This window comes from Corvus cornix, chromosome 5, assembly GCF_000738735.6.
Source record: "Corvus cornix cornix isolate S_Up_H32 chromosome 5, ASM73873v5, whole genome shotgun sequence".
Lineage (NCBI taxonomy): Eukaryota > Metazoa > Chordata > Aves > Passeriformes > Corvidae > Corvus > Corvus cornix.
The window spans coordinates 14,900,784-14,910,207 of record NC_046335.1 but is presented as its reverse complement, the minus strand read 5'-3'; the positions used below and the strand labels follow the sequence as shown (position 1 = coordinate 14,910,207).

General features: G+C 41.9%; 1 long non-coding RNA gene across 1 annotated transcript; it reads right to left on the bottom strand.

The window, feature by feature from the left end:
* Positions 1 to 5,224: 5,224 nt before the first annotated feature.
* LOC120410101 lies at positions 5,225 to 6,766 on the bottom strand. Its single transcript, XR_005602039.1, has 2 exons — positions 6,586 to 6,766; positions 5,225 to 6,229 (listed from the first exon to the last, which is right to left on the bottom strand). It is a non-coding gene; the product is annotated as an uncharacterized LOC120410101 (long non-coding RNA).
* Between the last annotated feature and the right edge of the window lie 2,658 nt (positions 6,767 to 9,424).

Sequence of the window (9,424 nt, the reverse complement as noted above, 5' to 3'; positions counted from 1 at the left end):
TTGGTTTAAATTAATTAAAAATATTCTTCCTTTTTGAAGCAATCCCAGTCATAATAAGCCCCCAGTGTAGGCACTGTATTAAAGAACATGGGAAAATAAGATGGGGTTATGAAGTGAAGGCCCTGCTCTAACATCAGGCAGTCTATTGCCTAAACATGAAAAGCTCCTCTGTGAATGCTCCAGTGACTTCGGAACTTCTGTTCTCTGTCCAGGTGATTGGACTTTTTTTCCCCTACTTCCTAGTCTTCCTAGTCTATATCTACTTCTGGTTAATTCAGTTGGATTTGAAATTGAAATGTCTTCTCATCGCATGGAAGAAATTTGCATCTGATATGGTTGAACAAAGCTGCATTACTGCAGTGTGCCTCTGAATCTGTGTCTTCTGGAGACTGTGGTACTGTGGTTGTGGCCCAAAGGAAAATACAGGGAAAACCTGATGCACACAGACCTGGCTTTTGTGCTCAGCAAAATCAGCAGTTATTTGCAATGCCAGTAGCAACCAAGCCTCTTCCTCCTCACACCAGGACGCTGACACATGTGGTTACTGCTGGCAGCTGAGTTAAGACACTCGATAATGATGTTTAATATTTAAAAGATTAAGATTTTTTATAGATGGTACTGAAAATAAGGGTTTGATGAAATCTTAAAGTCTTTGAATCTCTAGGCTAAATCTTTGCTGGACCACAAAGCCCATATGAATCCTGTTTTACCCAGAGGAAAAAGGAGGCTGTTATGAGATGTATTGGCTACGTACAGAGATCTGAGAGAATTGTCTTCCTCTCTAGTTACTCACAAAGCCCTTGCTAGATTTTTCTGCCAGGTAACACCTTGCTGAGAGTATCTACCATACACTACCGGGGTAATGTATTCCTCCCACCAACTCCTATTTATATTGTCAGTTGCTCTTTGGATTCAACAGAGCTTTCTGAACAATAAAACTCCACATAGCATATGGGTAACACTCTGCCAAACTATTCATGTTCACAGAGTGATTTACTGGGAGAGGGTTGCCAGTGTGTGACTCTGGCAGAATTGCACTTTTCCACAGTTTAGGACAAAAACCACCTCTGAGACCAGAACAAGCAAGGCAAATACAAGTGCACTGCTACCCAATTGCGTCTCTGCTGGGAGCTTGTGCCAGCACAGTGCTGAGGCTGGGCAACAGGCAACTGATAGGCCAGCTGTTGGGCCAAAGACCGTCTGTTCTCTAATAGACAACTGGTTTTGGATGCATATGCAACTCTGAAAAACTTGGCAGTGATTATGTCGTCCCGGTTCTCTCCAATCTGTTTGAAAAAGCCCTGTGACTCTTGAGTACCTGGGGGTAGATAGTGCAGAGGCACATTCAGCTGCTTGTTCCAAATAGAGAGCTTCCGTTGTAAGACCCTTTCTTCCTTTTGCCATTCTTGTGGGGCTGGCAACAACTCTATTTCAGTGGCTGCTTTTCCTCTTATTTAATTTCCTCAGTCTGTTTCAGGAAACCTTCTGTGACCATGAAACAACCAGTCAACCTAATATTCAGGGGTTTTGGAGATTAGGTTCCCTGCGCTGACTAATTATGATCTCCTTGGAACAGCAATAGTGCTTGCATTAAGTAATGCCTCTGTTCCACATGCCGTGACCCATTTTAGCAGTTTGTAGCTTGACCACAGCTGAGATTCAAAGTGGGCTATAAGATACGATGGGCATGACTGCACTGCTCAGAGCATGCTCCAGGAAGGAGACGGGTGGTTTAATTAATTGTATCTGTACCAGCTTCCCAGTAAGAGATTTTTTGGAACTGAGTTTCTTGCCCTGCTCAAACAAGGTAATAACTAAACAGATACATTTCACTCAAGGCCCTGCAAATTTCTGTCCCCAGCTAGTGGCTACACATTTGATTTCTCAAGGTCAGACACAGGGTATTTACACCTGTCTTGAGGGATCTAGTTGAAATCAGTCAGAAATACTGTCCAGGCTGGAGTCTGATGAGAAGGATAAAGGTAGAAAGTGTCAATTTAGGAAAATATTTAGGCTGAATGTGATCTAACCTCTTCCATGTTTCTTAGACTAAACAAAATACCAGGAATAGTGCAGGGGGTGATTTTCAGGGATCTGTAGTTCTTCTGAAGTCTCAGTGTGAAATTACTCATAACACATAAACTAACATGCTCCAACCGTTATAAAACAGCTCTTTATAGTCTCCTGAACATACTTAGTTTGTCAACGAGCTGATTCACCAAGGTGACTGCTGCTTCTCCCACTCCAAGAATGCACCATGTAATTGAAATCATCAGGATGCAACTGTGGCTCCAGACCACTGTTATTAAGCTTGACCCCTTTTGTACAACTATGGCACTGTCCATGTGACAGGATTCCTGTAGTGAAAGCCTCTTTGGACGGTACCTATTCCTGCATCTCACCTGGGGTGAGATGGGTGTGTTACTGTACAAGGTGGACAAAGCAGTAAAGCTGTACTATCTCATAAACAGGGCTGAAGTATCTCCACTGTGCTTTCAACTTCACAGTCAAGTGCTAACTGTCCTTGAACACACAAATAAAAGTATAACTTTCTGTTAATAAGACATCTTAATGTGGAATCTTTTATAGGAAATGCAAAAATGATGAAACATTGTAACAGTGTGTCCAGAGAAGTACTATCAATTTTCAGTAAACAACCATCCATGATGTAGATGGAAGTAGCACAAACCCTGTTTTTTTCCAGGGGATGGAATATGTGACCTTTTAAACTTCCTAGCCTTGTTTCCTATGGTTTTCTGACTTGCAGCAATGAAAAATTTTAATTAAAAATAATTTATTTATCCTCCATTTTTGCCTGCAAGTATTGAAGAGCTCTAGCAGAGGCTGGCTGGTGTTTGCTGAGTCCCCATGGAGCCAGCAGGTGTCATCAGAACCTTTAGTTCTCAGATAGAAAGAAGGATAATTTTGTGTGTTTGGACAGCTGCCCTTCTCTGTGCCTTACTAAGTTTGTGTCATGAGACACAGGACTTAAGCAGGCATGAGACACAAACTTAAAAAAATGGCACTGGTAGATATTTCTGTTCTCCAGGAAGGGCATCTCAAAGTTTCTCCAGTAGATGTGAAATATATGTGCGTTTCTATTTTAAATTTCTGGAAAAAATTCAACTTGAAAGGCAGGAATTACGAAGTGCCTAGGAGACTGGTATATCTAAGGGGAAAATCCTTGTTATTGCACCTTCAAAATCGCAGAAAATTTTACAATCAATGGCTTCTGATGACCTGAACTTGCAATATGAACTATTTTCCCACTATTTCTTACCCAAATTCCATGTTTACATGCACTGCACATGCATCTCCTTACTGCTGTGATAATCAATCTGAGTTCCTGGGACATGCAGTGTTTGACTGTCTGGCCTGAAGCAATTACATGGTGTAATGAAGAAATCTCTGCACTTTGGCCTCTGCAGCAGACATGTAAAAGGTGCCCTCTGGCACTTGCTGAGGGTTACTAAGTACCAAATGAGTGCAAGTTAGTGCTAACTGCATTGTCCAGAGTGGCTGGCAAAGAGTTCTGCACTGTGGGGTTGGGTACTTGAGTTTCTTTGGGGTTTTTCCATTTGAACAGAAATATCAGTGCAGTAACCTGCTGCAGGCCTGGAAGTGAGCATGCTCCTCCTGTTGGAGGCTGCATAGGGTGGATATTCAAAAGCAGGATATTCTTCTTCCTCAGGAAAATGTGTACCTACCTGGCTGTGCTCTCATGGAGTATTTAAGCAGGAAATAGTTTTCATACAGGACTTGGTGTCTTTGTTTAAGCTGCTTCAGCACTTTACACTAGCTGTTCTTCCATGAAATGTGTCTGTGCCTCTCTGGTTCTACTCATTTCTATGTGCTGGTCTGTGGCCAGGCCCTTCCTGAGGTTTTTGAAGACAGTATCAGTGTTGTGATCTATGTATCTATGTTTTGAAGACAGTATCTAACTGAAAAAGTAAAACTAAAGTGGAGAGGCAAGGGCAGTGCTGTAACCTGCCTTCTATCAGAGAATATTTTTCCTCCAAATTTGTCCAAACTGGCACAGGCAGATAAACAAATCTTTAAAATATTAATATTTTCTTCAAATAACATTATGAAGCTGTTATATGGCAACAAAATGGTTCTTGTGAATTTTGAGTTAAAAGGATAATAAATTACATGCTGCTACAAACAAGGGGCATCTATAATGACCGGTCTCAAGTGTAAGGCCAGAGACATTGCACATTTGTGGCTACTGCTCAACTGTATATATAATATTCATTTTCCAGAAAAAGATGTATTAACCTAAAAATCTACTCTAATTTGAACATTTGTAACTAGTATTTCCATTGTTTCTTTCCCATAAGGAAAATTATTTAGACAGCAAAATAATTAAGTGGACAGCAACCTCTGTCTATGAGCTGTACAGGGACTCAAATATGGCTTTCTTTATGTTTCATAAGAATATTGCAGTTACTATGTGGGCAGTGCCAGATGTGAGGTGTTAATTTTTCACTTCCTTGGTTTAGGCTTAATGTCACTTAGCAACCTTACTCATCTTTGAAATGGAACTTCTTAAGGATCCACATACATTGCTAGTGAGAATATAATTTATATTGGAAAAAAATTTGGGAAATGGAGCAAATGCATGAACCTCTGTCAGTCCTGATGGAAACCAGGAACTAAGTTTAAAGTTCTTTTGAGAGGTTTCTTTTAGGCCACTACAGAACTGGTCTTCCCAGTTCCTGATATTTTCTGATTAAAATGCCATCCAACTCTGAACTTTGAATCAGTAAATTTTCAGCTTGAAGTTTTTGAGATTTAGGTTATATTTTCTCTATCTCATTCTCTCTCTCTCGCCTTCTCTCAATTGCATTTTATATATTTTGAAAGTATTCTTTTCTTGCATCCACTGTGATAAAATGATAAAGGTCATGAAATTCATGAGGTCATACCAAATTCATGAAGCTGAATGAGCTAATCCAGGGCAGGCACTTTTACAGCCTGTACTGTGGGAGGAAGTGATGAGCTCATCTTTGCCAGACATCAGATAATCTGCACCAGAGAAGTTATGGAAACCAGGTTTCACTGAATCTGCAGGCCAGACAACTCTTTGTATGTACCAAAAAAGTGCAAATATATTTGCTTTCAGATACTTGTTTTTATGCTGGTGAGTTGATCCCATCAATGTGTCAGAGGTAGATGAAACCTTAATATTAATTTCTGAGATAACAAAGAGTAGTGAGACACGTTCATGATGAGCAGTTTTTATGTAAGAATCCATTTCTATAAGGTGATAGGACAGCTGGAAGGAGGAGAGAAGAAAAGGACAATCAAGGTTGTAGAAAGCTGAGACTTTACTGAACAGAGCTCAGAAAAAGTAACCTCAAAACCCAGCCCAGGATTCCATCAACCCATGAAACATAACTGGCCATTGGAGGTCTGCTCCTTGGCTGGTACCAGCATGTTCCCACATGGTTGGCATGGATGATGCAGTCTCTCAGTAACTCTCTGGGTCACTTGGAGTAGAAAGTTGTGTTCCCATAGGATGTGGACCATGGGTCAGCTCAAAGCACCTTCACTGTCAGGACCCCGTTGGAGATTCAACTGTAGGTTAGTCTTGCTTTTCTGTGCTACAGCCATAACTACAATATCGGCACTGTTCTCTATGCCTTTTCTTGGAAAGATTCCCAGCCTCCTACAGTCAGGATTTTGTGCCAAACTGAAGCATTTAAAAGCCTATAATACACTGTATTATATATTCCTTTAATGAGAGTGGTGTCTCCAGTGTGGGAGCAGTCTTACATCAGACACTTCCTGGGGCTGTGGCCAGATCAGAGTAAGTGACTGAACACATCCAAGATATCCTTCTTACCTCCCAGAAGGCCTCATCTAGCATCGTCACATGTTCCTTCTTAGTCATTTTTGATTGAAAGCACCTATTTTGCTCCCTATATAATGAAACAATTTTTGGATCCCACTGAAGTCACTCTGTAGGAAATGATAGTAACCTTGGTCAGCATGTGATTATAGAATGAATGCAAGAGTTCTGCATCATATAATTTGCTTTTGATGGAGGTATTCATTTTTCTTTTTGGCATTGTAATGAGCATGGAAGCATTTGCATTGACAGGAGGTTTAAATTACAAGCCACCATCCATTCTTCTTCAGTGAGCAGTGGTGTCTTCAAGTTCCAGTCACTGTCCTTCTAAAGGACAGTCAGTCCTGTGGTCAGACTTCTTGTCAGCCAATATTTCTGTTCAGTAGAAGATAAGAGTAGGGTGAATAAGATATTTCAGCTACATTTTATTGAGCAACTGGCTGTATTTAACAAGACTTTGCTCTCTCTGACCAACAAGCAAACAAGTGCTCTTGTGAACACACAGTGCAGTAATCACACAGAATTGAGGACTCTATCAAGAGACTGTAAGAGAACAGACTTTACTTTTTAACATCATGGTTCACACACTTGCCACCCAAACCCATACCTTCAGCTTGACCATAGTTATCTTACAGCTTAGGCACAACATAGCCATAGTAGGCATTGGAAGATCTAAGCTTGGACACAAAGATGCTCCCATTCTAAAGGAAGGATATAATCATTGCACCTACTTTGATGCTTGTGGGAGGTCAGATCAAATGATGATCCACCCTGCCTGTACTCCATACACAGGTTGGTCTTTGCTTTTAACATGCTCCAGATATCCTGTCTCAACTCCTTCTTAGACTTGTGTACGAGTGACGTGGATCATGTGTGACAATGTGCTCAGAGGCTCCACCTCCTGCTATTGTGTACCAGATCAAATTGCTCCTCCCAGGTAATGTGTAACACGATGGGCTGCAGAAGATCAGGAGAACTAAACAGAGCATTGAAAATAGAGAACTGATGTTCTTCATATGAGAAAAGAAACATATAAGCGGCAATAATAAGGGGAGGAAAAGTACCAGTCCTTTTAGCGTGGATATGTTTTATTGTTCTATCAGTAGATTGTAACTGACATCGGGCTGTTCACCTGAGGAAATATTGCAGTGGAACTATGATGGGAAAGCGTTACTATCCTAAATCCTTGTGTGGACTTTCATTCCAGCATGAGTGACTTCTTGGGTGAGCTTAAACTCTTAAACTCTTCAACAGATGACAAATAAAAAAAGATTTCTTATGTCAGGACAAAAGTTTCTGTACAGGAAATTTTCAATCTAGACCTACTTCATTTTAAACCAATCCTTTAGATCATAGCAGAACCTTGGTTTTGTGTGCATCTAGTGTAATGGAAAATGGAATGATTCAGCACATCACCAAATATGATTTTTGGAAATCAATTTAACTCTTTCTGCCCTTTTGAACAAAATTCAATATGTGAAGCCTTGCAAAACTCATGGCTTCCACTGCTAGCTAGCACCACAGGAGTAGGTCTGCTACTGTGGCTGTGTGACTCCCACACTTGACTTACAGAGCAGCTCTTACTCTTGGCATGCCCAGACCTGCCATGATGTGATGGGTTTTGAGTTCTCACTGAGAGCTGAGCAAGTGAGAGCCTCCCTGTATGAGCAATTACACCAATACAGCTGTGCCTGTAGCAGTACAGCTCATGCTGCTCAGGAGAAGTCGCACAAAGAGTCTCCGTATGAGACAGTGGTATAATGACATAACTCCATTACTCCACCGAGCTGGCTGTGGGTTTAACTGCCCTTGCTCAGGCAAGGACCACTTTAGTAATTAATTATGCACATACTGCAGTTTATGTTGGTAACAGCGTGTGTTTTCAAGTAGATGTGATAGATACAGGTGTTGAGGCCAGTCCATAGCATGATGCTGAGAGCCTGCAAGCAAACAAGCTCTAACAGATGAGGTTGCAAAAGCAAAAGTTGAAGCCAGGCTAGAAATTTTGTCCTAAGTATGCATGAAATGCAAACGCCTCATCTTTTTTCAGTTCTGCTGAAAAGAAAAATGAGCTGTGCAAGGGAGTCTTTACCCAGAGTTTTATCTCCTAGTTTAAAATCAAGCAATAGGGAGTTGGGGTGGAAGAACAGTGCAGAGTCAGCATGCTCACTGCAATGCAAACATGAGCATTATCTTAAATTTGCCCTGAGAGAGAAGAAAACAAAGGTATAAGCTAGCAAAGCATTTTCTTATAGAACCTCCTCTGTGCACTGAGAGTGCCTTAGCCACTGTCTCTTTTAATTTGGTTTAATTATACTAACAGTGGTTAACACTTCGATGTCCCCAAACCATACAGTAAAGATCAGTGTGTATAAGCGTATCTGTGTGTGGATGCATCTGTAGGAAAGAAATAGGACACTGAGACTGAGTGCCAGGACTTAAGCAAACAGATGCACAGCTGGAAGGACCTGGACTGTGTAGCTTTGCCCATTAGCCAGGGTTTGTGTAGGAATGGTGGCAAATTGCAGTCACCCCGAAAGCAGGAAGGAATCTGAGAAGACAGCAAGCCTTGGTGGAGCACAGCCCACCTAGGGAGCCCTGCCGGCATATCAAGCAGCACCAGCACTGCTCAGTGGTGTGGGGATACAGCCAGGAGGGAGCAGAGTCCTAAACCCCACTGCTCCTTTTGTCATCTTGACAGTGATACATTTGAGCTGGGGAGAAATCTGTATATTATAAAGTGCTGTCATCACAGTCTCTCCGTAATCTCAAAAATGTCCAGATTTTGTGCTATCTTGATGTGTGGTTTTGTTCACTTCCCCAACTGCATCAGGTGTGAGACTCATCTCTTCCTGATGCACTTCTGGAGCTGTGGAGATATGCCCTGTGTTGGTAAATGTGACCTGCATTGGTGACAATATGATACACATGGCAGGCAGAGCTAAGCTGAAACAAAATGTACTGGCTGTCCTCAAGTGTCTATTCTTGATTATGCAGCGATAAGGTGATCTCAGCCATCCTAAAAATTGTGGGTTTTGCTTGGGTCATGTTAAAGGGGGAATTTGGAAATTGGTATTTTATCTGCAGGGGAGATCATGCCTACAAATACGGCAGCAAAAACACACTCCTGACCTCAGACTTCCAGATTCATGGAAATCTCTCCTTTCCCCTCCTGTCCCTGTCTGTGCTACCCAAAAAAAGGACAGCACACTCAAGGACACCCAATGGATGACACTGGGACTTTTGCATCGTGGTCAGTGACTCTGCCTGGCAGTGAGGCTGACACCTGCAACCCCAAGGCTCCTTCCACCTGAACTCCTGTTTATCATCAGCCCTCCCTGTAGGGAAACCCACCTTTTCTCTGCCCAAGTGGCCTCATGTGTCCAGCCCCAGCACTGCCACTTCTGGTGGCCATGGGCAGAAGCAGAGTGAGATGATCTCCTGTGCTAACCAAAGAGGCTGAGCTTTTCTGCAGCCACCAGCTTAAACACACCCTTGTTTCTTGAACTTTGCATTTATATTTTACTGAAGTCTGGAATAGTTTGAAAGTTTTTCTTCTGTGACCAAAGG